We start from the raw sequence: 27,452 nt of genomic DNA on the forward strand, positions 1-27,452 counted from the left end.
TCCAGGTACAGTCACTCATGGCCTCCCTTGGCTAGGAAAGGGAAATCCCCCTACCCCTTGCACTTCCCGGGTGAGGCAATGCCCTGCCCTGCTTTGGCTCACCCTCCGTGGGCTGCACCCACTGTCCAACCAGTCCCAATGAGATGAACCAGGTACCTCAGTTGGAAATGCAGAAATCATCCGTCTTCTATGTCGATATCACTGGTAGCTGTTCCTGTTTGGCCATCTTGGGAGGAGGGCCAGCGTTACCTTTTCTATTTCTGTGAAGAATGTCATTGGTATTTTGATGGGAATTGCATTGATTCTGTAGATTGCTTTAGGTAGTATAGCCATTTTAACAATATTGATTCTTCCAACCCATGATCATGGAATATCTTTCCTTTTTTTTTTTTTTTGGTGTCCTCTTAAATTTCTTGCATCATGTTTTACATTTTCATTGTAGAGATCTTTCACTTCTTTAGTTAAGTTTATTCCTAGGTATCTTGTTTTATTTGTAGCCACTATAAATGGGATTACTTTCTTGATTTCTTTTTTCTAATTGTTCACTGTTGGCACATAGAAATGTTACTAATTTTTGTATGTTGATTTTGTGTCCTGCAACTTTACTGAATTTGTTTATCCATTCTAATAGATTTTCAGGGTACTCTTTAGTTTTTTCCAAAAATAAGCCATGTCATCTGAAAACAAGCAAAATTTGACTTCTTCTTTTCCAGTCTGGATGCCCTTTATTTCTTTCTCTTGTCAAATTGCTCTAGTTAGGAGTTCCAGTACTATGTTGATAACAGTGGTAGAAGTGGGCATCCTTGTCTTGGTCCAGATCTTAGAGGAAAGGCTTTCAGTTTTTCCCCATTCAGTATGGATCTGTTGTATATGGTTTTTTATCATGTTGAGGTATGTTCCTTCTATATCCAGTTTTTGGGGGGCTTTTATCATGAATGAATGTTGAATTTTATCAAATGCTTTTTCAGCGCCAGTTGAAATGATCATATGGTTTTGGCCTTTATTCTGTTGATTTGATGTATCACATTGATTTATTTGTGTATATTGAACTATCTTTGCATCCCTGAGATAAAGCCCACTTGATTATGATGAATGTTGTTTTCATGTGTTGTTGAATTTTTTGCTTCTATTTTGTTGAGAATTTTTGCATCAATATTCAACAGGGATATTGGCCTTTAGTTTTCTTTTTATTTTTCAATGTGTCTTTGTCTGGTTTTGGAGGGTAACACTGTCCTCATAGAATAAGTTTGGTAGTGTTCCCTCCTCTATTTTTTTGGAGTAGTTTGAGTAGAACTGGTATTAGTTCTTCTTTAAATGTTTTGTAAAATTCAGCAGCAAAGCCATTGAGCCCTGAGCTTTTCTTTGCTGGGAGACTTTTTAGTACAGCTTCAATCTCATTACTTGTTATTGGTCTATTCAGGCTTTGGATTTTGTGATGGTTCAATCTTGATAGGTTGGTTGTATGCATCTAGGAGTTTCTCCATTTCTTGTAGGTTTTCCAATTTATTGGCATATGGTTGCTTATATTAGCCTCTAATGGTCCTTTGAATTTCTGTGGTATCTGTCGTAATGGCTCCTTTTTTATCTCTGATTTTATTTGAGTCTTCTCTCAAATTTTGTTTAACTTTTCAGAAAACTTTTTGTTTCATTTATGTTTTGTATTTTTTATTTCAATGTCATTTATTTCTGCTCTGATTTGTATTATTTCTTTTCTTATGCTAATTTTGGGCTGGTTTGCTCTAGTTCTTTAAGCTGCATCAATAAGTTGTTTATTTGAAGTTTTTCTACTCTTTTGATCTAGGTGCTTATTGCTATAAACGTTCCTCTTAGTACTGTTTTTGCTGTACCCCATAGGTTTTGGTATGTTGTGTTTTCATTTTCATTTACTTCAAGACATTTTTTAACTTCCTTCTTAATTTCTTCATTGACCCACTGGTCATTAGGAGCATATTGTTTAAATTCCATATGTTTGTATAGTTTCCAAAGTTCCTCTTGTTATTGATTTCTAGTTTTATTCCATTGTGGTCAGAAAAGATACTTATTATGGTTTCATTTTTTTTTTTTTTTTGGAAACTTGTAAGATTTGTTTTGTGGCCTGACATATGGTCTCCTTGAGAATGAGCCATATGATAAGGAGAGGAATGTTTATTTTGCAGCCATTGGATGAAATATTCTGTAAATATCTATTAGGTCCATTTGTTCTGTAGTGCACATTAAGTCTGATGTTTCTTTGTTGATTTCTGTCTAGATGATCTTTCCAATGCTGAAAGTGAGGTGTTAAAGTCATCAGCTATTATTGTATTGGGGTCTATCTCTCTCTTTCACTCTAATAATATTTGCTTGATATATCTAGGTGCTCCAGTGTTAGGTGCACATATACTTACAATTATTACATCCTCTTGCTGAATTGACCCCCTTATCATTATATAATGACTCTCTTTGTCTCTTTTTATAGTTTTTGTCTTGACATTTATTTTATCTGATGTAAGTATAGCTACTCCTGCTCTCTTTTGGTTTCCATTTGCATGGACTATCTTTTTCCATCCATTTATTTTCAGTTTATTTATGTCTTCATAGGTGAAGTATGTTTCCTGTAAAAAACAGATAGCTGGGGCTGGGTGCAGTGGCTCATGCCTGTAATCCCAGGACTTTGGGAGGCTGAGGCGGGTGGATCACGAGGTCAGGAGATCGGGACCATCCTGGCTAACACAGTGAAACCCTGTCTCTACTAAAAATACAAAAAAATTAGCTGGGCGTGTTGGCGGGCGCCTGTAGTCCCAGCTACTCAGGAGGCTGAGGCAGGAGAATGGCGTGAACCCAGGAGGCGGAGCTTGCAGTGAGCCGAGATCAGGCCACTGCACTCCAGCCTGGGCGACTGAGCAAGACTCATCTCCAAAACAAACAAACAAACAAACAAAAAAAACCAGATAGCTGGGTCTCGTTTTTTTATTTTTATCCATTCAGCTACTTTATGTTTTTTTCTTGGAGAGTTTAGCTCATTTACATTAAATGTTATTGTTGATAAGTAAGGACTTCCTTGTGTCATTTTGCTATTTGTTTTCTGGTTGTTTTGTGGTCTTCTCTTCCTTCCTTCTTTCCTTTCTGTCTTCCTTTGTGTGAAGGTGGTTTTCTCTGGTGGCATATTTTAATTTCTTGTTTTTTCATTTTTTGTGTATCTGTCTTAGGCTTTTTTATTTGAGGTTACCATTAAGCTTGCAAATAACATGTTATAAGCCATTATGTTAAAGTGATGACAGCACTGATTGAAAAAGAAAAAAACAAATTAACAAACAAGCACAGAGATAACTAATAACACTACATTTAATTTTATTCCCCTTTTTAACTTTTTATTTATATATTATTGTGCTATGTCTTGAAAAGTTGTTGTAGTTATTATTTTTGATAGGTTTATCTTTTAGTCTTTCTACACAAGATATGAGTAGTTTACACACTACAATTGCAGTGTCATAATATTCTGTGTTTGTCTGTGAGTTTTGTACCTTCAGATAATTTCTTGTTGCTCCCTTTTCTTTCAGAATGAAGAACTCCCTTTAGCATTTCTTATAGCACAGGTCTGGTGTTAATGAGGTCCCTCAGCTTTTTGTTTGCCTGGGAAAATCTTTATTTCTCTTTCATGTTTGAAGTCTATTTTTACTGGATATACTATTCTAGGATGAAAGTTTTTTCCTTCAACACTTTAAATATGTTATGTCACTTTCTCCTGGCATGTGAGGTTTCCCTGAGAAGCCTGCTGCAAGATGTGTTGGAGCTCATTTGTATGTTATTTGTTTCTTTTCTCTTACTGCCTTCTTTTAAGATTCTTTCTTTATCCTTGACCTTTGGGAGTTTGATTATTAAATGCCTCGAGGTAGTCTTCTTGGGTTAAATCTGCTTGATGTTCTTCTATAACTCTCTTACTTGAATATTGATATGTTTCTCCAGGTTTGGAAAGTTCTTTGTTATTATCCCTTTGAATAAATTTTCTACCCTGATCTCTCCCTCTACCTCCTCTATAAGGCCAATAGCTAGGCTATTTTCTAAATCTTGTAGGTGTGCTGCATTCTTTTTTATTCTTTATTCTTATTTGTCTCCTTGGACTGTATATTTTCAAATACACCATCTTCAAGCTCACTAATTTTTTCTTCTGCTTGATCAATTCTACTGTTGAAAGACTCTGATGCATTCTTTAGCATGTTAATCGAATTTTTCAGCTCCAAAATTTCTGCATTTTTAAAAATTATTTCAATTTCTCTGTTAAATTTCTCTAATAGGATTCTGAATTCCTTCTCTGTGTTATCTTGAATTCCATTGAGCTTCCTCAAGACAGCTATTTATTTTTTATTTTTAATATTATATTTTAAGTTCTAGGGTACATGTGCACAATGTGCAGGTTTGTTACATAGGTATACATGTGCCATGTTGGTGTGCTGCACTCATTAACTCGTCATTTACAGTAGGTATATCTCCTGATGCTATCCCTCCCCCAGACCCCCACCCCACGACAGACCCCAGTGGGTGACATTCCCCATCCTGTGTCCATGTGTTCTCATTGTTCAATTCCCACCTATGAGTGAGAACATTCAGTGTTTGGTTTTCTGTCTTTGCGATAGTTTGCTCAGAATGATGGTTTCCAGCTTCATCCGTGTCCCTACAAAGGACATGAACCATTCATCCTTTTTTGTGACTGTATAGTATTCCATGGTGTATATGTGCCACATTTTCTTAATCCAGTCTATCATTGTTGGACATTTGGATTGGTTCCAAGTTTTTGCTATTGTGAATAGTGGATTGGTTCCAAGTTTTTGCTATTGTGAATAGTGCTGTAATAAACATAGGTGTGCATGTGTCTTTATAGCAGCATGATTTATAATCCTTTGGGTATATACCCAGTAATGGGATGGCTGGGTCAAATGGTATTTCTAGTTCTAGATCCTTGAGGAATCGCCACACTGTCTTCCACAATGGTTGAACTAGTTTACAGTCCCACCAACAGTGTAAAAGTGTTCCTATTTCTCCACACCCTCTCCAGCATCTGTTGTTTCCTGACTTTTTAATGATTGCCATTCTAACTGGTGTGAGATGGTATCTCATTGTGGTTTTGATTTGCATTTCTCTGACGGCCAGTGATGATGAGCATTTTTTCATGTATCTGTTGACTCCATAAATGTCTTCTTTTGAGAAGTGTCTGCTTATATCCTTCGCCCGTTTTTTGATGGGGTTGTTTGATTTTTTCTTGTAAATTTGTGTAAGTTCTTTGTAGATTCTGGATATTAGCCTTTTGTCAGATGGGTAGATTGCAAAAATTTTCTCCCATTCTGTAGGTTGCCTGAGACAGCTATTTTGAATTCTCTGTCAGAAAGATTTCTCCAGGATTGGTCATTGGTGCCTTATTTAATTTGCTTGGTGATGTCATGTTTTCCTGGATGGTCTTGATGCTTGTGGATCCTTGTCAATGTGTAGGCATTGAAGAATTAGGTATTTATTGTGGTCTTCACAATCTGGCCTTGTTTGTGTACCCATCCTTCCTGGGAAGGTTTTCCAAGTATTCAAAGGGGATTGACTGCTATGATCTAAATCTTTGGTCACTGCAGCTGTATCTGCATTAGGAGATACCCCAAGCCCAGTAATACTATGACTCTTGTAGAATCATAGAGGTGCCTTGGGTAAGATCTGGGAGAATTCCCTGAATTACCAGGCTGAGACTCCTGTTCTCTTCCCTTACTCTAGCGCAAAAAAACAGTCCCTCTCTCCATGCTGAGACGTCTGGAGCTGGGGGGCTGGTGACACAAGCAACCCTGTGCCCATCACCAATAGGACTATGCTGGGTCAGACACAAAGCCAGCACAGCACTGAGTCTCATCCAAGGCCCATGGCAACCACTACCTGGTTACTACCAACTTTCACGCAAGGTCCAAGTAATCAATCTCAGATGATTTCTTTGGGTACGGAGTGGGGTAAGGGTCAAGTTTGTTATAGATTGAGTTATCCATGAAACAGACTTACATGCAGGAGTATTCACAGCTAAAATACTCTTGAGGGATGAAGAAAGCAGAATTGGGCAGAGGAACTGTGGTACAACAGAGGCCTCAGTGAATCCTATGAGGAGCCTGATATTTTATCTAGCTCCTTAGTATCATTCCAAATGATGCAAGAGAGCTGGGCATTTGAACCTCTGCATCAACCAGTTACAGGATTTTGGCTGCCACCAGGGAGAGATTGTGATATTGGTTGGCCAGAACAATTCCCGGGGAGACAGGAACTCAGTTGTGAGCCATTAGCAGCCACCAACATGCTAGCAAAAGAGAAAAGGAGTCACAGGGCAGGAGGAGGGGTCAAATGAATGGGGTACGGGTGGGTCAGAGGGATGTAGGCGTGATGAACTATAGAACTCATGACAAGATTCCTTGTTTTATTTTTCCATATGGATATCTAGTTTCTCTCCCACCATTTCTTGAAAGACCTTGAATTGACTTGGTGCCTTGGTCAAAAGTCAATTGTGTGAGTCAATACCTCTAGTCTATATTATGTTTTATTAATTTATTTATCAATTCTTATGGTAATATCAAACAGTCTTGATGACTATAGTTTTATAATAATTGTTGCTATTGTGTAGTGTAAATCCTTCAAATTATTGAACTTGTTCATTTCCAAAATTGTTTTTGCTCTTATAGATCATTAGCATTTTCAGAAAATTGTTAGGATCAGTTTAAATGTCTTCAACTAACTTTGCTAAATTTGTTTGTATATTAAATCTATGGATAAATTTGGGGAGAATGAACATCTTAATATTAAACTATTCAATTAATGAATGCCATATGTATCTGCCAGTGTATTTGTGTTTTCTTTAATATTTTTCAGCCATCTTTTGTAATTTTCAATGTGTAAGTCATATATCGCCCAATGTATTTGTGTTTTCTTTAATTTTTTCAGCAATCTTTGGTAATTTTCAATATGTAGGTCTTGTATGTCTTCCTTTAGTTCAACTTCCAGTTATTTAGTTTTAAAATGCTATTGTAAATAGCATTTTAAAATAATTTCATTTTCCAATTGCTTAGTGATAGTATATAGAAATACAGTAGATTTGCACATTGAACATGTATCATACTACCTTGCAAATTCACTTGTCAGTTCTAGTAGTTTTTGGTGAATTATAATGAGTGTTTTCAATGCACAACCAGGCATGCAATCCTGTAGTTTGCATGTAGTGACAGTTTTACATTTTCCTCTCCAAACTTTTTGCTTCTTTCTCTTTTCTTATTTCACTAGACTAGATTGCAGTACAATGTTTAATAGAAGTGATAAGAGTGTACATTTTCCCATATCCCAGAGGAAATGTATCCATCATTTTATGATATATAATATTAGCTATTGGTTTTCCATATATGATCTTTATCACATTGAAAAAGTGCCCTTCTGTTCCTCATTTGCTGAGAATTTTTATCATGAATAGACAAGGAATTTTGTCAAATTCCTTTTTTGCATTTATCCAGATATTCATATTTTTAAATTATTCTCATTGCCAATTGCTGGTTGATTTTTCAAATAATAAACTAACTATATTCTGGGAATAACACAAACTTGGTCATGCTTTTTAGGTATTTCTGTATTCAACTTGCTAATTTTTAAAAAGTTTATTTAGTATAACCATTATGGAGTACAGTTTGGATGTTCCTCAGGAAACTAAAAATAGAGCTACCGTAGGATCCAGCAATCCCCCTGTGGGACATATGCCCAAAAGAAAAGAACTCAGTATATCTGAGACATATTTGCACTCCCACGTTTGTTGCAGCACTGTTCACAATAGCCAAGATTTGGAAACAACCTAAATGTCCATTAGCAGATAAGTGGATAAAGAAAATGTGGTATATACACAATGGAGTACTATTCAGCCATAAAAAAGAATGAGATGAAGATGGCCGAATAGGAACAGCTCTGGTCTACAGCTCCCAGCGTGAGCGATGCAGAAGACGAGTGATTTCTGCATTTCCATCCCATCTGAGGTACCAGGTTCATCTCACTAGGGAGTGCCAGACAGTGGGCGCAGGTCAGTGGGTGCGTGCACCATGCGCGAGCCGAAGCAGGGCGAGGCATTGCCTCACTTGGGAAGCGCAAGGGGTCAGGGAGTTCCCTTTCCGAGTCAAAGAAAGGGGTGACAGACGCGCCTGGAAAATCGGGTCACTCCCACCCAAATATTGCGCCTTTCGGACCGGCTTAAAAAACGGCGCACCATGAGATTATATCCCGCACATGCCTCAGAGGGTCCTACGCCCACAGAGTCTCACTGATTGCTAGAACAGCAGTCTGAGATCAAACTGCAAGGCGGCAGCAAGGCTGGGGGAGGGGCGCCCGCCATTGCCCAGGCTTGCTTAGGTAAACAAAGCAGCCGGGAAGCTCGAACTGGGTGGAGCCCACCACAGCTCAAGGAGGCTTGCCTGCCTCTGCAGGCTCCACCTCTGGGGGTAGGGCACAGCCAAACAAAAAGACAGCAGTAACTTCTGCAGACTTAAATGTCCCTGTCTGACAGCTTTGAAGAGAGCAGTGGTTCTCCCAGCATGCAGCTGGAGATCTGAGAACGGGCAGACTGCCTCCTCAAGTGGGTCCCTGACCCCTGACCCCCGAGCAGCCTAACTGGGAGGCACCCCCCAGCAGGGGCACACTGACACCTCACACGGCAGGGTATTCCAACAGACCTGCAGCTGAGGGTCCTGTCTGTTAGAATGAAAACTAACAAACAGAAAGGACATCCACACGAAAAACCCATCTGTACATCACCATCATCAAAGACCAAAAGTAGATAAAACCACAAAGATGGGGAAAAAACAGAACAGAAAAACTGGAAACTCTAAAATGCAGAGCGCCTCTCCTCCACCAAAGGAACGCAGTTCCTCACCAGCAACGGAACAAAGCTGGATGGAGAATGACTTTGAAGAGCTGAGAGAAGAAGGCTTCAGACGATCAAATTACTCTGAGCTACAGGAGGACATTCAAACCAAAGGCAAAGAAGTTGAAAACTTTGAAAAAAATTTAGAAGAATATATAACTAGAATAACCAATACAGAGAAGTGCTTAAAGGAGCTGATGGAGCTGAAAACCAAGGCTCGAGAACTACGTGAAGAATGCAGAAGCCTCAGGAGCCGATGCGATCAACTGGAAGAAAGGGTATCAGCAATGGAAGATGAAATGAATGAAATGAAGCGAGAAGGGAAGTTTAGAGAAAAAAAGAATAAAAACAAATGAGCAAAGCCTCCAAGAAATATGGGACTATGTGAAAAGATCAAATCTACGTCTGATTGGTGTACCTGAAAGTGATGGGGAGAATGGAACCAAGTTGGAAAACACTCTGCAGGATATTATCCAGGAGAACTTCCCCAATCTAGCAAGGCAGGCCAACATTCAGATTCAGGAAATACAGAGAACTCCACAAAGATACTCCTCGAGAAGAGCAACTCCAAGACACATAATTGTCAGATTCACCAAAGTTGAAATGAAGGAAAAAATGTTAAGGGCAGCCAGAGAGAAAGGTCGGGTTACCCTCAAAGGGAAGCCCATCAGACTAACAGCGGATCTCTCGGCAGAAACCCTACAAGCCAGAAGAGAGTGGGGGCCAATATTCAACATTCTTAAAGAAAAGAATTTTCAACCCAGAATTTCATATCCAGCCAAACTAAACTTCATAAGTGAAGGAGGAATAAAATACTTTACAAACAAGCAAATGCTGAGAGATTTTGTCACCACCAGGCCTGCCCTAAAAGAGCTCCTGAAGGAAGCGCTAAACATGGAAAGGAACAACCAGTACCAGCCGCTGCAAAATCATGCCAAAATGTAAAGACCATCGAGACTAGGAAGAAACTGCATCAACTAACGAGCAAAATCACCAGCTAACTTCGTAATGACAGGATCAAATTCACACATAACAATATTAACTTTAAATGTAAATGGACTAAATGCCCCAATTAAAAGACACAGACTGGCAAATCAGTGTGCTGTATTCAGGAAACCCATCTCACGTGCAGAGACACACATAGGCTCAAAATAAAAGGATGGAGGAAGATCTACCAAGCAAATGGAAAACAAAAAAAGGCAGGGGTTGCAATCCTAGTCTCTGATAAAACAGACTTTAAACCAACAAAGATCAAAAGAGACAAAGAAGGCCATTACATAATGCTAAAGGGATCAATTCAACAAGAAGAGCTAACTATCCTAAATATATGTGCACCCAATACAGGAGCACCCAGATTCATAAAGCAAGTCCTGAGTGACCTACAAAGAGACTTAGACTCCCACACTTTAATAATGGGAGACTTTAACACCCCACTGTCAACATTAGACAGATCAACAAGACAGAAAGTCAACAAGGATACCCAGGAATTGAACTCAGCTCTGCACCAAGCAGACCTAATAGACATCTACAGAACTCTCCACCCCAAATCAACAGAATATACATTTTTTTCGGCACCACACCACACCTATTCCAAAATTGAGCACATACTTGGAAGTAAAGCTCTCCTCAGCAAATGTAAATGTGAAAGAACAGAGATTATAACAAACTATCTCTCAGACCACAGTGCAATCAAACTAGAACTCAGGATTAAGAATCTCACTCAAAACTGCTCAACTACATGGAAACTGAACAACCTGCTCCTGAATGACTACTGGATACATAACGAAATGAAGGCAGAAATAAAGATGTTCTTTGAAACCAACGAGAACAAAGACACAACATACCAGAATCTCTGGGACGCATTCAAAGCAGTGTGTAGAGGGAAATTTATAGCACTAAATGCCCACAAGAGAAAGCAGGAAAGATCCAAAATTGACACCCTAACATCACAATTAAAAGAACTGGAAAAGCAAGAGCAAACACATTCAAAAGCTAGCAGAAGGCAAGAAATAACTAAAATCAGAGCAGAACTGAAGGAAATAGAGACACAAAAAATCCTTCAAAAAATTAATGAATCCAGGAGCTGGTTTTTTGAAAGGATCAACAAAACTGATAGACCACTAGCAAGACTAATAAAGAAAAAAAGAGAGAAGAATCAAATAGACACAATAGAAAATGATAAAGGGGATGTCATCACCGATCCCACAGAAATACAAACTACCATCAGAGAATACTACAAACACCTCTATGCAAATAAACTAGAAAATCTAGAAGAAATGGATAAATTCCTCGACACATACACTATCCCAAGACTAAACCAGGAAGAAGTTGAATCTCTGAATAGACCAATAACAGGAGCTGAAATTGTGGCAATAATCAATAGTTTACCAACCAAAAAGAGTCCAGGACCAGATGGATTCACAGCCGAATTCTATCAGAGGTACAAGGAGGAACTGGTACCATTCCTTCTGAAACTATTCCAATCAACAGAAAAAGAGGGAATCCTCCCTAACTCATTTTATGAGGCCAGCATCATTCTGATACCAAAGCCGGGCAGAGACACAACCAAAAAAGAGAATTTTAGACCAATATCCTTGATGAACATTGATGCAAAAATCCTCAATAAAATACTGGCAAACCGAATCCAGCAGCACATCAAAAAGCTTATCCACCATGATCAAGTGGGCTTCATCCCTGGGATGCAAGGCTGGTTCAATATATGCAAATCAATAAATGTAATCCAGCATATAAACAGAGCCAAAGACAAAAACCACATGATTATCTCAATAGATGCAGAAAAAGCCTTTGACAAAATTCAACAAGCCTTCATGCTAAAAACTCTCAATAAATTAGGTATTGATGGGATGTATTTCAAAATAATAAGAGCTATCTATGACAAACCCACAGCCAATATCATACTGAATGGGCAAAAACTGGAAGCATTCCCTTTGAAAACTGGCACAAGACAAGGATGCCCTCTCTCACCACTCCTATTCAACATAGTGTTGGAAGTTCTGGCCAGGGCAGTTAGGCAGGAGAAGGAAATAAAGATTATTCAATTAGGAAAAGAGGAAGTCAAATTGTCCCTGTTTGCAGATGACATGATTGTATATCTAGAAAACCCCATTGTCTCAGCCCAAAATCTCCTTAAGCTGATAAGCAACTTCAGCAAAGTCTCAGGATACAAAATCAATGTACAAAAATCACAAGCATTCTTATACACCAACAACAGACAAACAGAGAGCCAAATCATGAGTGAACTCCCATTCACAATTGCTTCAAAGAGAATAAAATACCTAGGAATCCAACTTACAAGGGATGTGAAGGACCTCTTCAAGGAGAACTACAAACCACTGCTCAAGGAAATAAAAGAGGATACAAACAAATGGAAGAACATTCCATGCTCATGGGTAGGAAGAATCAATATCGTGAAAATGGCCATACTGCCCAAGGTAATTTACAGATTCAATGCCATCCCCATCAAGCTACCAATGACTTTCTTCACAGAATTGGAAAAAACTACTTTAAAGTTCATATGGAACCAAAAAAGAGCCCGCATCGCCAAGTCAATCCTAAGCCAAAAGAACAAAGCTGGAGGCATCACACTACCTGACTTCAAACTATACTACAAGGCTACAGTAACCAAAACAGCATGGTACTGGTACCAAAACAGAGATATAGATCAATGGAACAGAACAGAGCCCTCAGAAATAACGCCGCATATCTACAACTATCTGATCTTTGACAAACCTTAGAAAAACAAGCAATGGGAAAGGATTCCCTATTTAATAAATGGTGCTGGGAAAACTGGCTAGCCATATGTAGAAAGCTGAAACTGGATCCCTTCCTTACACCTTATACAAAAATCAATTCAAGATGGATTAAAGATTTAAACGTTAGACTTAAAACCATAAAAACCCTAGAAGAAAACCTAGGCATTACCATTCAGGACATAGGCGTGGGCAAGGACTTCATGTCCAAAACACCAAAAGCAATGGCAACAAAAGCCAAAATTGACAAATGGGATCTAATTAAACTAAAGAGCTTCTGCACAGCAAAAGAAACTACCATCAGAGTGAACAGGCAACCTACAAAATGGGAGAAGATTTTCGCAACCTACTCATCTGACAAAGGGCTAATATCCAGAATCTACAATGAACTCAAACAAATTTACAAGAAAAAAACAAACAACCCCATCAAAAAGTGGGCGAAGGACATGAACAGACACTTGTCAAAAGAAGACATTTATGCAGCCAAAAAACACATGAAAAAATGCTCATCATCACTGGCCATCAGAGAAATGCAAATCAAAACCACAATGAGATACCATCTCACACCAGTTAGAATGGCAATCATTAAAAAGTCAGGAAACAACAGGTGCTGGAGAGGATGTGGAGAAATAGGAACACTTTTACACTGTTGGTGGGACTGTAAACTAGTTCAACCATTGTGGAAGTCAGTGTGGCGATTCCTCAGGGATCTAGAACTAGAAATACCATTTGACCCAGCCATCCCATTAGTGGGTATATACCCAAAGGACTATAAATCATGCTGCTATAAAGACACATGCACACGTATGTTTATTGCGGCATTATTCACAATAGCAAAGACTTGGAACCAACCCAAATGTCCAACAATGATAGACTGGATTAAGAAAATGTGGCACATATACATCATGGAATACTATGCAGCCATAAAAAATGATGAGTTCATGTCCTTTGTAGGGACGTGGATGAAATTGGAAATCATCATTCTCAGTAAACTATCGCAAGAACAAAAAACCAAACACCACATATTCTCACTCATAGGTGGGAATTGAACAATGAGATCACATGGACACAGGAAGGGGAACATCAGACTCTGGGGACTGTTGTGGGGTGGGGGGAGTGGGGAGGGATGGCATTAGGAGATATACCTAATGCTAGATGACGAGTTAGTGGGTGCAGCGCACCAGCATGGCACATGTATACATATGTAACTAACCTGCACAATGTGCACATGTACCCTAAAACTTAAAGTATAAAAAAAAAAAAAAAAGGAATGAGATTCTGCCCTTTGCAACAACATGGATGGAACTGGAGATCATTATATTAAGTGAAATAAGTGAGTATTATTCACCCATAAAAAAGAATGAGATTCTGCCCTTTGCAACTACATGGATGGAACTGGAGATCATTATATTAAGTGAAATAAGTGAGTATTATTCACCCATAAAAAAGAATGAGATTCTGCCCTTTGCAACTACATGGATGGAACTGGAGATCATTATGTTAAGTGAAATAAGCCAGGCACAGAAAGATAAACATTGCACGTTCTCACTTATTTGTGAGATCTACAAATCAAAACAATTGAACTCATGGACATAGGGAGTAGAAGGATGGTTATCAGAGGCCGGAAAAGATAGCTGGAGGTGAGGAGGAGGTGGGGATTGTTCATGGGTACAAAAAATAGAAAGAATGAATAAGACCTACTATGTGATAGCACAACAGGGTGACTATAGTCAATAATAATTTATTTGTACATTTAAAGATAACTAACAGAGTGTAATTGAATTGTTTGTAACAGAAAGGACAAATGCTTGAGGGAATGGAGACCCCATTCTCCATGATGTGATTTTTATGCACTGCAAGCCTGTACCAAAATATCTCATGTACCCCATAAATATATACACTTACTATGTACCCTCAAAATTAAAAATTAAAAAATTGTTTATTTGAATCTACGTTCATATGGGATGTTGGTCTATGCCAAGATCTCACCATTGCACTCCAGCCTGGGCAATAAGAGCGAAACCCCATCTAAAAAAAAAAAAAAAAAAAAAGTTGTTAAGTATTGTTATTGGGGTTATGCTAGCATCATAAAAAATGGACAATTTTTACTCCTATTTTCTGAAAGAGTTTTCTTCTATTGTTGATTAAATAAACCCCCAAAATTTGAAATTTCTTTGTAGGAAAGTTTTGATTGCAAATTCAATTTACTAGATATTGAGTTATTTAACCTTATATCTTTTGTGTCAGTTTTCATAAGTTGTTTTTCTTCAAGGAGCCTGTCCAATTCACCAATTGGTATTGGGAGACAGTTCTCCATGGGTCTGTTGTATTTCTGCGCATCTTGAGCACAGACACCAACAGCTTTTGTTTCAGACTATCTTTTCAAGATGTTTCTATGGAGAGTACTCTAGAAAGACACAACTAGTTTCTCTTTCTAGAGTAGAAGGCAGGTTTGTTTGCTGTCCAGTAAAATAAAGATAATGTCTCCTTCTGGGGCAAACTTCAGGCAGGTTTGCTTACAGCTTCTTATCTAAGCCTTGAGATTTCTCATCTCTGACCCAAACCAGCTGTGTGCACAACACTCATCTGAACTGCTTATGTCACCCTATGGAAGGGAGGATTAAAGAGGAACTGACTCAAGCATGAAGCTCATGTGGCTTGCTGTGCCATGAGTAATAAAGGCCTTAGTCTGTGACCCAGGAGTCTCATATCTTCTGCCAACATACATAAGTCTGGCAGGCTAACTTGTAAGCTTGCAAATAGAGTGAAATAATCATAGTTCTTGACAATTTAAGATCCTTCACAGTTCCTGACAATTGGCATAGGTTGATTATCATATGCTTTATTCTCTTTTAAATGTCTACAGCTCTGTAGTGAAGTTGCTGCTTTCATTTATATTATTATTGATTGGGTTCTTTTTTTCTCTCTCTCTCTTTCTCTCTGTGCGCATGTGAGTCCTTTGATCAGTCTTGCTAGAGGTTTATCAATATTAGTTTTTAATTATTTAATTATTATTATTTTTGAGACAAGAGTCTCACTCCGTTGCCCAGGCTGGAGTGCAGTGGTAAGATCTTGGCTCATTGCAACCTCCGCCTCCTGGGTTCAAGTGATTCTCCTGCCTCAGTCTCCCCAGTAGCTGGGATTACAGACGTGTGCCACCATACCTGGCTAATTTTTGTATTTTCAATAGAGATGGGATTTCACCATGTTGGCCAGGCTGGTCTCAAACTCCTGACCTCAAATGATCTGCCCATCTTGGCCTCCCAAAGTGCTGAGATTACAGGCATGAGTCACCATGCCTGGTCATCAATTTTATTTTTTTAAATGACATCTTTTGACTTAACTTTCTCTATTTTTGTCTGTGCTTTATTTCATTAATTTCTGCTCTAATATTTCCTTTCTTGTATTTATCTTGGGTTTAATTTTCTTTTCTTATTCTAGCTTAATTGGCAAACTTACATTATTAATTTGATTATGGCATTCTTATTTTCTAATATAGGCATTTAAAGTAATAAATTGCCCTCTAAAATTGCTTTAATGCATCTCCAAATTTTGATATGTTGGATTTTCAATATCATTTGGTTGAGAATACTTTCTAGTTGCCTTTTAAATTCTTATTTTACCTAGGGGTTATTTAGACATGTGTAGCTAACTTTCCAAATATTTGAAGATTTTTGAGATGTCTTATGATGAACAATTGCTAATTTAATATTATTTTGGACAGAGGACATATGCTGTACATCTACCCTAGCAAATGCTCCTTGTGCATTTGAAAAGAATGTATCTTTTTGGATGTAAGTGTTGGGTATTTTTCTAAAATATCAAATAGTAATGGGGCTAATAGCAGTTTTCACACCTTCTATAGTCTTATTGATTTGGTCTATTTGTTTTATCTGTTACTGAAAGATGGGTGTTAAAATTTACAACTTTGTGGATTTTTCTATTTCTTCCTTTTATTCTCTTAGCTTTTGCTCCACGTATTTGAAACTCTGTTATCAGGCACATGCACATTTAGAGAATTGTGATGTCTTCTTGAAGACTTAAACGTTTTATCATTAAGTAAGGTCCCTGTTTAATTCTGGTAACATTATTGATCTTGAAATCTACTTTATCTGATATTACCGTAGCCACACAGCTCTTCTTAGTATTTGCATATTTTATCCTATATATGTTTTATCTTATAGTACATTTTAACTTTTCACCTGTCTTTATATTTAAAGTAGATTTCTTGCAAACAGCATAGAGTTGGGTCTTAAATTTTTTAATCGTACCTAGTAATTTTGACTTTTAAGGGAGTATTTAGTTAATTTAAAATTAATATAATTAATGGTATGGTGGGGTCTAAGTCTGCCATGTTGCTGTGGTTTCTGATTCTCCCATTTACTCTTTGGATTTTTTTGTTCCCTCTTTGATGACTTTTGTTGGGTGATTGAGTATCATTTTTTATTTAAATTTTTCTCCTCTCCTCAATTGACTTTTTAGTTGTACTTTTTTGAATGTTTGCTTTAGATATTACAATATGCATCCTTAACACAGTCTACTTTCAACAATATTTAATTATATTACACACAGTATAAAGAACCCTACAATCATATAAAGAGGCTTTTCAGCTCCCACCTTACCCTTTGTCTTCTGGTGGTTATAAATTTTACTTCTACATTTGCTATAAGGCCCAAAACACATTGCTACCTTTTGCTTTAGAAAATCTCTCTCTCTCTCTCTCTCTCTCTCTCTATCTATCTATATATATACATATATATATATATATAGCTTATTTACCATTTCAGCTGCTCCTCATTCTTCCCTGCAAATCTTCAGAGGTGAATTTTTCTCACTTCTGCTCTGTCCTCAGTCTTCTAAGTATTAACCCAATGAACTTAGTGAAGGACTGTGGGAAAGAGTTCCTAAATTGGTGTAGACTTGCTCTGTGATTAGAGACCCTTGGATTTCAAATTTACTATGTCAGTCTACATGTGACCATTAAAAGTTTGATTTGCCTGGTTTTCCCATACCCCTGTCTACATCGAATTTTCCTTCTCTCACCACTCTGCCAGGAATGAACACAACCATGCATTTCTTTTCTCCTTGAAAGGGCTTGTGACTTAATTCATTTAGGTTTCTTTGTATCCTCAGCCCTCTGACAGATTTAAAAAATAAAAAAAAAATTCACAACTGTGATTTCATAACTTCTTTTGAGTGTCCTTGTTGCTAAGATGAAAGCAACAGTATCTTGTGACTTTCCACACCTTTAAAAAAAGTGGAAGTACCCCGATGTCTCTCTCAATTTATTTGTGGAACTCAGTCCCTCGATGAAAGGTAATATAAGCCCCATGGCTTTTCTAATCATTTTCAGTTTAATAAAAAGGTCTTATTGTCAGCTGTTCAAATGTTCACTCCAATACCATCATAAATACTTTAAGTTTCATTTAACTTTCTCTCTTTTCTCAGGTCCAGCCTATTGCAGGCTGAACACCAGCACTGAGGGAGGAGGGCAACACTGGCTCCCCTCTCGCCCCTCCAGTGCTTTTCTCTGTCCTCCTGTCTTTCTAATCTGCTTCCAGATCCCTCTAGGGGGGAACACTGGGAACGGGAAGAAGCAAGGAAGCAGGAAATACCTAACTGACCAACACCTATTCTGGCTGTGGTAGATTTTATTTTTTTTTAACCCACCTCCTTTTTAGATCTTTCATGGTTTCTTAAAGACCTAGATCTCTCTCCCCCCACTGCCAGGGAATCTCTCACCTGACATTCCCTTCATGAAGATACATCCATCTCCATGACAACTGGCCTTTTATGCTTCCTCAGCCCTTATGCATCTGTGCATCTGCTAGTGACTTCAGCTTCAGTTCTGCTGAGACTTTTTTCTCCTAAGTATTCCTCTTAAACAAAACCCAAGACATTTCACACTGCCCTTGCTTGGGGTCCTCATGTAGTCCCAAGGAAATACTTATACATCCTTTGTCCTAATCAACTCTGAGAGCACAGGCTCCCCTGCAGCTGTCTCTCTTTATCCTCCAAGCAACTAGCCAGATATCCCTTACCCTTTAGCTTTTCTAGGTGGATTTAATAAGTTATCCCCTACTTCTAGGGACCACATATGAAACTCCCTGGGCAATCATCTTGAAGCCTTTTCCTTAGTCATGAAATGCAGTTTAAGAATGTCCAGTGCTCCATCATAGGGAGATAGGATTCAAAACCTATAGAATCTACTCTCCATAATGCTTCCTAACCTCCAACTCCCACCCCATCTCTAGACTCTATGAGTGAGAAACTTAAGAGTCACAAAATTGGTTTTTCGTCTTTAGAAATTATATTATGTTCCACCTTACTTTGGAATGTAACATCTTTGTGTCTCAGTGGAAATTGCATTAAAAAAAAAAATCCATGAACCATGTAGGTCCATCTCAAAAAAAGAATCCAGCTATATTTGCAACCACAAAAAATTAAAAACAACCTAAAGTTCAGCAATATGGGACTAGTTAAATAACTTATGGTACAACTATGCAAGAGAATATTCCACAGCTCCCCCCACCCCAAAAGGACAAGGATGCTCTTCATCTGTTGATGTAAAATGATCCCTATAGTGTTAAGGGAAAAAAGGAAGAGTGTGGTGTGTACATACAGGATGGTATTGCTATTTTTAAAAAGGCTTTTGCTTGTGTTTAATAAGACATCTCTGATAGGATACACAGGAAACTGGTTGCATCTGAGGAGGGACATTTGGTAGCCAGGAATAGCTTTTTGTACTTTGTGAATTTTAAACCAAGGGAATATACAACTATATTTTAAAAGAAGATAATATTAAATTTAAAAATGAGTGTACAGCAAGGAAATAAAGATTATAGCTGACTTTCAAGCAAGGGGCTTGGCTGTGAAGGGCAAATGTGAGGAGATGAGCTAGTATGAGCTGCAAGACTGAGAAATGATGTTTCATTTTTTGTAGCAGGGTCATGGCTATTGCATGATTTGCATAAGCCTATTATACTGACTTGCAACATCCTTCTTCCCCCCAGGTAATCAGTTGACACCCATTCCAAGGCCTGTTCTTTTTTTTTTTTTTTTTTTTTGAGATGGAGTCTCGCTCTGTCACCCAGGTTGGAGTGCAGTGGTGCGATCTTGGCTCACTGCAACCTCCATCTCTCAGCTTCAAGTGATTCTCCTGCCTCAGCCTCCCAAGTAGCTGGGATTACAAGTGCAAACCACCACGTATGGCTAATTTTTGTTTTTTTATTAGAGATAGGGTTTCATCATGTTGGCCAGGCGGGTCTCAAACTCCTGACCTCAAATGATCTGTCTGCCTCAGCCTCCTAAACTGCTGGGATTCATAGGATGCTGACGATCTTCTGGGAAACCTTGAGCTGTATCCATGATGGAGGTTCAGACATAGCTAGATATGTCTGTCAGGTGGGGTTTAGTTTGAGGCGGGTAAGCAGAGACTAGATTATTAGACAGGACAGCCCCTGAGAGAGAGAAACACGGAGTTGTGTTTGGGGTGTATTGTTCACATAGAAAATAACTGCACAGAGCCCCCTGTGGCAAGGTATCAGGCCTGTTGAGGGCATGCTTGTTATTGGTCTTCTAATGAAGATTAAGGCAAAGTGATAGGAATCATTACCTTCCCTTCTGTCTGCAAATCCCACTTGTCCAGGCACCACAAGGGTGCAGATCAGTAGATGCTAGCACCATTACATTGAGAACACTGGTGGCCACAGCCATCAGCAGATTCTGCATGCTAGCTTGAAACCCTACCTCAGCTGAGGATGAGGCCAGCACTTAGGCATATTGCTGACTCAGCTGGAATCTTCAGAGGCTGCTGAGCTGGAGGCAGCGGTGCCAGTAGCTCTCTAGTGGTGTGCGATGGAACCTTAACATGGCTGAGCTAAGGGTGGGCTGGAAGAGGAAGGTCACTAGCAAAGCAGCACAGCAACGAATGAACACAGCTTTTTCATGAACACGTGTGAGACCTCCCTTTCCTTCGGGAATCCTAGGCATACCTGGAGGCAGGAGTGGGTGGAGGTTAGGTTAGAATTATCTGCAAGATGCTAGAGAACATTTGTAAACTGGTAATTTTTTTTTTTTTACCCAGTTACAATTTAGATTTAATCTGGAAGCTGGTGAAACCTGAAAATATTTAGGTTGTTCTATTTATTTATAGTTTACCTTTTGTATAAGAGAGGTTTATATATGTTTATTAGCTGGGGATTGAATAGTTAGGAGGAAGAGCTTGAATATAAGGAAATATAAGCAAGGAAGACAATAAACCAATTTGTCAGGGTCCTGATCTCAAGATGAATTGGGGGGTGATGGTAGAGAGATAGGGTCAAAAGCAGGGCACCTTCTCTTCCAAGTCAGGAGGGGAGGAGTTGAAGTAAAGGTGGATTTTTAAATATGCATTGGACTTCCTCAATACAGTCAGAGGCTGTGTCATCTGCTGAGAGATGAGTAAGTTAAGAATGGGTGGAGCTATTGAGAGCAATGAAGGTTTGACCATCCGTTGGGGAAATTGAGGTGGAGCTGACTAGACAAAGAAAGGATTGCTGAATGGCGCCAAGTATCCCAGTGAAGTTGAAGGCCGTGAATTTCAAGTGGCAAAGATTTCTCTGTCCTCCTAAGTCTCTGATTTAGAAGCCCTCCTTTGGGATTCCAGGGCACTGTGCTCTTCCATCCTGATAATGCTTATCACATTATGGGGTAACTGTTGAACTCCACCCCACCACCCCACCCCATCAGACTATATGCTCTGAGAAGGAAGAGAACCTCCCTCTTATTTTTTGTGTATTGCTCTGAGTCTAGCAATTTCTTCTGCTGTTTCCAGTGCACAGTGGATGCTCAATAAATACTGGCTGAATAAACATTAGCATTGTCGTCATTGTGAGATTCTTCTATTGCTCTCAGAAGCCTGGGTAGAGAAGCAAAGGAGGCAGATGGTGTAAATGATCCAAGGTGGTTAGAAGGTTTGCAGGGTGGATGTGGCACAGGGTGAAGATGTTAAGGGTGCTGGCGAGAGTCTTGCTGACACAGTGCACCATGAGGGCTGGGTTGAGTAGGATTTGAGAGGTGGCACACATCCAGATGAAGGAAACGTTTGGGGTGAGGCCATGGGAGTGGAGTGCTTATGAGAAAAATGAGGATTGAAGCAGGGCTGGGATATGACCTTGGCAGTCCAAATGTCTCCTGGTCTCTAAGCTCTACTTTTCAGTGAATTCCTCAAGATCCAGTGGGAACCTCCCATTATCAAGGGTAAGGAGGGGAAAAGCATTTAAACAACAAATAGATTCTAGTTGAAAATAGATTTGTGAGTGAGAGAAGAAAACAGATATTAGAACTTTACTTCTAAACCACAATATTGACATTCAATTTGTACAGATAATTTTTCTTCAAAGTAGATAAAATGAAATTTGCATAATCATGCGGTTAAACTTTGCAACTGTCATAGCTTTTGGTCACTATTATTACCCTGGTTTTCAAAGCACAGACCATACCCAAGTCATCTTTGTGGACCCTGAACCGAGCACATGGGGGTACTGCCCAGCTGGCTGGCACAAACCTGGAAACAGTCTCCAAGTCTTGAGTTCTTTATTTTACTGGTAACTAAAACCTATTTCTACTGACATGTTAGTCAGTTAAATTTACATGTCTGTTTTATGGTCTTTTTTTGAGCTACCAAAGACTTCTGCTTTCCATTTTGCAGATATTCTATTTAGATAATACCAGGCGGGGAAACAAGATTTGCACAGATTTGAAAACTCCATAAGTTTTCAAATAAGTGGGGAACACTCACAGGTTCAGGAAGACTGCATCAAGAACTAATTTTTTCTGGGATAATTGAACTTCACATCATTCCAACAAATAGGTACTGAACATATACTCTGTGAAAGACACTGAACAAATGGAAAATATATACTGTTCCTGCTGTCAAGCAGTTTGCAGTCAGGTAGAGAAGGATTAGAATGACATAAGTGACTACAGAAGAAAGCAGAACTGTGGAGGAGACAGAAGGACAACTGCCTTGGGTAAGAAGAAAATCTTCAAGAGGTCAAGGATCAAGTCTTTTGTGAAAGTTTATAATCACAATCACTTCATGCCCACAAGATGCTCTGTGGATATTCCCTTGGACAAAAAGTGTCATCAACAAGGATACCCTCAGAGACCCTGCTCTTAAATGCAAAGCCAGTGGGAGCCAAGGTGAAGTCCAAAGAGAGGTACCAGATGGGCAAGAACAAGTCGTTCTCCCAGAAACTGTGGTTTTAGATGTTTTTGTTGTTTTCAGTCTTTACAAATAAAAAAATAAATAATATACATATGAAATCAGTACTCAAAATGTCATGGCTTAAATGACAAGCATTTATTTGGCACATGAATCCATGGGTTGGACTCAGTGATCCTTCTGATCTGTGCTGGCTTCTTCAAGCCTCTGGGGTCAGTTAGGTGTTTCTGCCTCTCAAAGGTGGTCAGCTATTGGCTAGTGCAATGGGGACACTTGCTCTCATCATCTGAAACTCTAGTCCATGCTTGTTCCTATGTGGCATAAGCACAGCCTGAGGGCAAACCCCAGTGCACATACATTTTTTCACGCCTCTGCTTGTGTTGCATTGGATACTATTCCATGAGCCAAACAAGTCACAGTGCCAATCTCAGACTCAGTGCAAGAGAGCACCGCTACAGTGTGTGGAATGAGGGAAGGGGCAGACTTGTACCCATTTTTGTAACCTACCACTCCTTGCTAATTGATAAAGGAAACAGATAGTAAGTTACACAACAAATAGAAGGTCATCACAGTAGGTCATCACACATTCATAGTAGGTCATAGTGGGAGACTTCCTATTATTACTAGTGATTAAAGAAATATACATTAATATGGGCTTCTAGTCCTCATTTTGTAGAAGAGAAAACTGGAGGCTCAAAGCCTTGCTAAGATGATGGGTAGATGACTATGACTACCCAGCCTGCAGACCAAGCAAGATCCCCAGCTCCAAGTTCAGCAGCCAAAGGCAAGTCTCGATTCATACTCTGGCTCTACCATGTCTTAGTAGTATAACTTTGTATAACATTTCTATGACTCAATTTCACCTCTGTAAAATGAGAGCAATACGCAGGGTGTGGGGGCTCATGCCTGTAATCCCAGCACTTTGGGAGGCCGAGGTGGCGGATCACAAGGTCAGGAGATTGAGACCTTCCTGGCTAACATGGTGAAACCCCGTCTCTACTAAAAAAAAAAAAAAAAAAAAAATACAAAAAATTAGCTGGGCATGGTGGCCGGCACCTGTAGTCCTAGCTACTCAGGAGGCTGAGGCAGGAGAATGGTGTGAACCCAGGAGGCAGAGCTTGTAGTGAGCCGAGATCACGCCACTGCACTCTAGCCTAGGCGACAGAGCGAGACTCTGTCTCAAAAAAAAAAAAAAAAAAAAAAAGAAATAATATCTACCTCACAGATTACAAGGACTAAGTGAGATCATGTGAAAACATTCTTTGAAGGTCTTGGTAGCTGTTCAGTTCATACCTCCTCTTTTTCTTTCTGATGCAATTTTGTGAAACCAGCTACAAAATAAAGCAAAATCAGAAAAGCCCAGACAAAACAAACTAGCAAATAAATAGATAAAACTATAGGGACCAGGAAGAAACTGCAATTTTTGTGTTTAACTGGTGACTGTTCATTCTGTTGTTCATTCACCCAGCAATTATTGAGTGCCTCTACTGGACTTGACACTGTGCTAGGCATTGGGAATGCAGTGGTAAACAGAAAGAGGCAGATTCCTACCCTCATGAAGCTTAGAATCTAATGTCAAAAACAGACAATAACCAAATGATCACATTAATTAGTGCTGTACAATGCCCTTGGTTAGTTTTAGTAGGAGACCATATAATTGAAATATGTGACCCGATTAAGAGTAGGAGGGGGCCAGGAAGGGTCTCCTTGATAAATGGATGAGTGACTTGAGGTATGAAGGGGACAGTGATTATTTCATCTAGACCACGCTGGTGTTATAAGGGGCCAAGCCATGTGGTCTCTGTGGGGAATGACAAGGAGATTATATTAACCCTAGGCAATTGTAAGTCATAGAAGGGTATGAGCAAGGTTGAGATTTGGAAAGCTTTCTCTGGGATCAGGGTGGAGAACAGATTAGAGCAGGGAAGAAGTGGATGCAGCTAAATTACCAGAAGATTATTAGAAATACAATTGGAATTCCAATAATTGGAAGATTATTGGAATTACAATTCACTGATTATTTCCTTTAAAAAAATAAAGTAATGGTAGACCTGTTAATTCTACTTTGTGAAGCATACATCCTAAGGAAATATACCCCAAATATTTGTACATTGATCAGAAGTGGTCAGTGACTAACATTTGACCACTAATAGTACATTTTAGAATGAAATTATTCACTAAATGGGTTTTAGACAGCTAAGTTATTGTAAAATCCATGTGTGTGGGTCCTTAAGAACAAACAGGGCCATATTTACTTTATCGTTACCAATTTTAAAAATCCATATACCTAGCCAGGTTGTCCCTACCCTAGTGTCACACTGCAGGGAGAAATATTAAGTGGGCTGTGGTATTTCAATATGAAGAGATCCTGCACAGCTGCAAAGTACGGCAGGAAAGTGTAGATGACGTGAAGATGTTAAGTGTTAAACAAGCTGAATACAAATTATTAGCAGCACACTGATTATTAGGGAAAACCTCATGAGCAAAGTTCAGAAGAGAAACTGAAATATTTCCTGAGGTTAGGGTACTTGGTTTAAAAAGACTTAAGAGTAACACTTGAGTTTAACAGTAGTGTTGGGAGTGGAGTCTACTTATTCATCACCGAAGGGGCTCAATCGCATTGCTTCCCAAAGAAAGTTGAGAGACTGTGCTCCCTGCACTGTGTAATTGTAGCTTGATCCACTAGTCATAGATTCTTAGAAATAAGTAAACATACAGATCTTCAATTGAGACTCTCAACTTCAGCGTCTTCATGATAATAACTGTACATTCCAAGTTTTTGGTACTTTATAGCACTTTTTTTTCTACAACTGTAAAGTGCCTGTGGGAAGTGTTTGTATTTTAAATATCTCAGCTTAATAAAAAATGCAAGAAGTTAAAGGTAGATCTGAGAAACATTCAGATATCCGCAAAGCAATTTTTAAAATATTAGTGAAGTTGGTGACTAAAAATGAAATTTCAAGTTGCTGCTGAATCTCCTAGAATAAACCTAGACTGCATTGACATGTAATTGTTTTTCTCTTTCAGAGTGACAACTATAGCTTCCATAAGAAAGTTTTGGAGTCTCCTAAAAATGACAGATAAATGAACTAACCTAGTCAGCAAAATTAAACTATAGGGAAGAGTATGGACCTTGAAAAGACAGGTATGGTTCAAATTCCTTCCCTCAGTTGGGAAAATCCCATTACCCTTTGAAATTGCAGCTTCCTTGTAGGAAAAACAGGGATAAAAGTAACTATCTTTCAGGGTTGATAGGAAATTTAAATGAGTTATTGTATATGCAAGCAGCTGAGGAACACTCAATTAGAATATTAGAGCCCCTTCCTTATCTTTCAGACTTGAATGAGTTTCTTGGTGCATTTTCTTCCTCTTTCCCAGCTTAGCCAGCTTGACGACTAAAGCAACACCTTTCCAAGCAACATTGGAAATTTGACCTCCTAATCAGAAAAATGTTTATAGACATCTCTGGAGTCAGGCTACCCCACATGAAGCTTGGATTTTGGCTTCACTGTGGCTGCAGGTATTTGAGGATGCAATTAGCTGAACTAATCTCACTCAAATTCCTAAGTGCGACTTCTTACGTGGTTTCCATCTAGCCGTTCTATCTATCCCAACAAGAATCTGTTGCTAGACCTCAAAAACACGGAGTGCTGTCAGGAAAAAATGTGCAAGGCACCACAAAGATTATGGGGCATCTACTACGGAAAACCTAGACATTGTCTAGAGCATTGTTTGTGGTTATCTCTGTCTTTCATTGCCTTTGATCTATTTTTCAACTCTCCACATTGTAGAAAATGACTGATAATTCAAATGATTCTTTTCCATAAAAATGCAAGTGAACAATGTTCGGTGGGATGCAATGGATTAATTTTGTAGGTATTTGTAAATTTATTTTAACATTTTGTATTACCTATGTATATATGTGATTCTCTGAATTCTCTTTTGAACTGATCATAACATCTTACTGGATCTCATTAATTAATGCATTAAAGTCTTTGACCCATGTTCATTTTATATGAGAGTCTTGATTTTATATTAAAAAATGATCCTTTGAGAGTGGCTAATCCTGACAAGGGGGATTCTCCCAGCACAGTGCACCAGCTCTTCAGCTGATCCTGACAAGAGGGATTCTCTCAGGACAGCGCACCAGCTCGGCTAAGGGACAGACTGCCTCCTCAAGCGAGTCTCTGATCCTGTGCCTCCTGACTGGGTGAGACCTCCCAACAAGGGTCAACAGACACCTCATACAGGAGAGCTCCAGCTGGCATCAGGACAGTGCCCCTCTGGGGTAAAGCTTCCAGAGGAAGCAGCAGGCTGCAATCTTTGCTGTTCCGCAGCCTCCACTGGTGATACCCAGGTGAAGAGGGTCTGGAGTGGACCCCCAAGCAAACTGCAGCAGACCTACAGAAGAGGGGCCTGACTCTTAGAAGAAAAACTGACAAACAGAAAGCAACAACAACATCAACAAAAAAGACCCCCAACACAAAAACTCCATCCAAAGGTCATCAGCCTCAAAGATCAAAGGTAGATAAATCCATGAAGATGAGCAAAAAACAATGCAAAAATGCTGAAAATTCCAAAAGCCAGAAAGCCT

The 27,452-nt window shown here is 39.0% G+C and overlaps 1 protein-coding gene across 3 annotated transcripts in view; it reads left to right on the plus strand.

Annotated features, from left to right (window-relative positions):
• CPO (carboxypeptidase O) overlaps positions 1 to 27,452 on the plus strand; it is a 169,787-nt gene that overhangs the window by 92,771 nt on the left and 49,564 nt on the right. For all 3 annotated transcript variants that reach the window (XM_004033114.5, XM_055380418.2, XM_055380420.2), the window contains one exon: positions 25,886 to 26,003. The gene's annotated coding sequence lies outside the window, so the exon portion shown is untranslated. The remainder of the gene's footprint in view (positions 1 to 25,885; positions 26,004 to 27,452) is intronic.

The sequence above is a fragment of the Gorilla gorilla genome, chromosome 11, assembly GCF_029281585.2.
Source record: "Gorilla gorilla gorilla isolate KB3781 chromosome 11, NHGRI_mGorGor1-v2.1_pri, whole genome shotgun sequence".
NCBI lineage: Eukaryota > Metazoa > Chordata > Mammalia > Primates > Hominidae > Gorilla > Gorilla gorilla.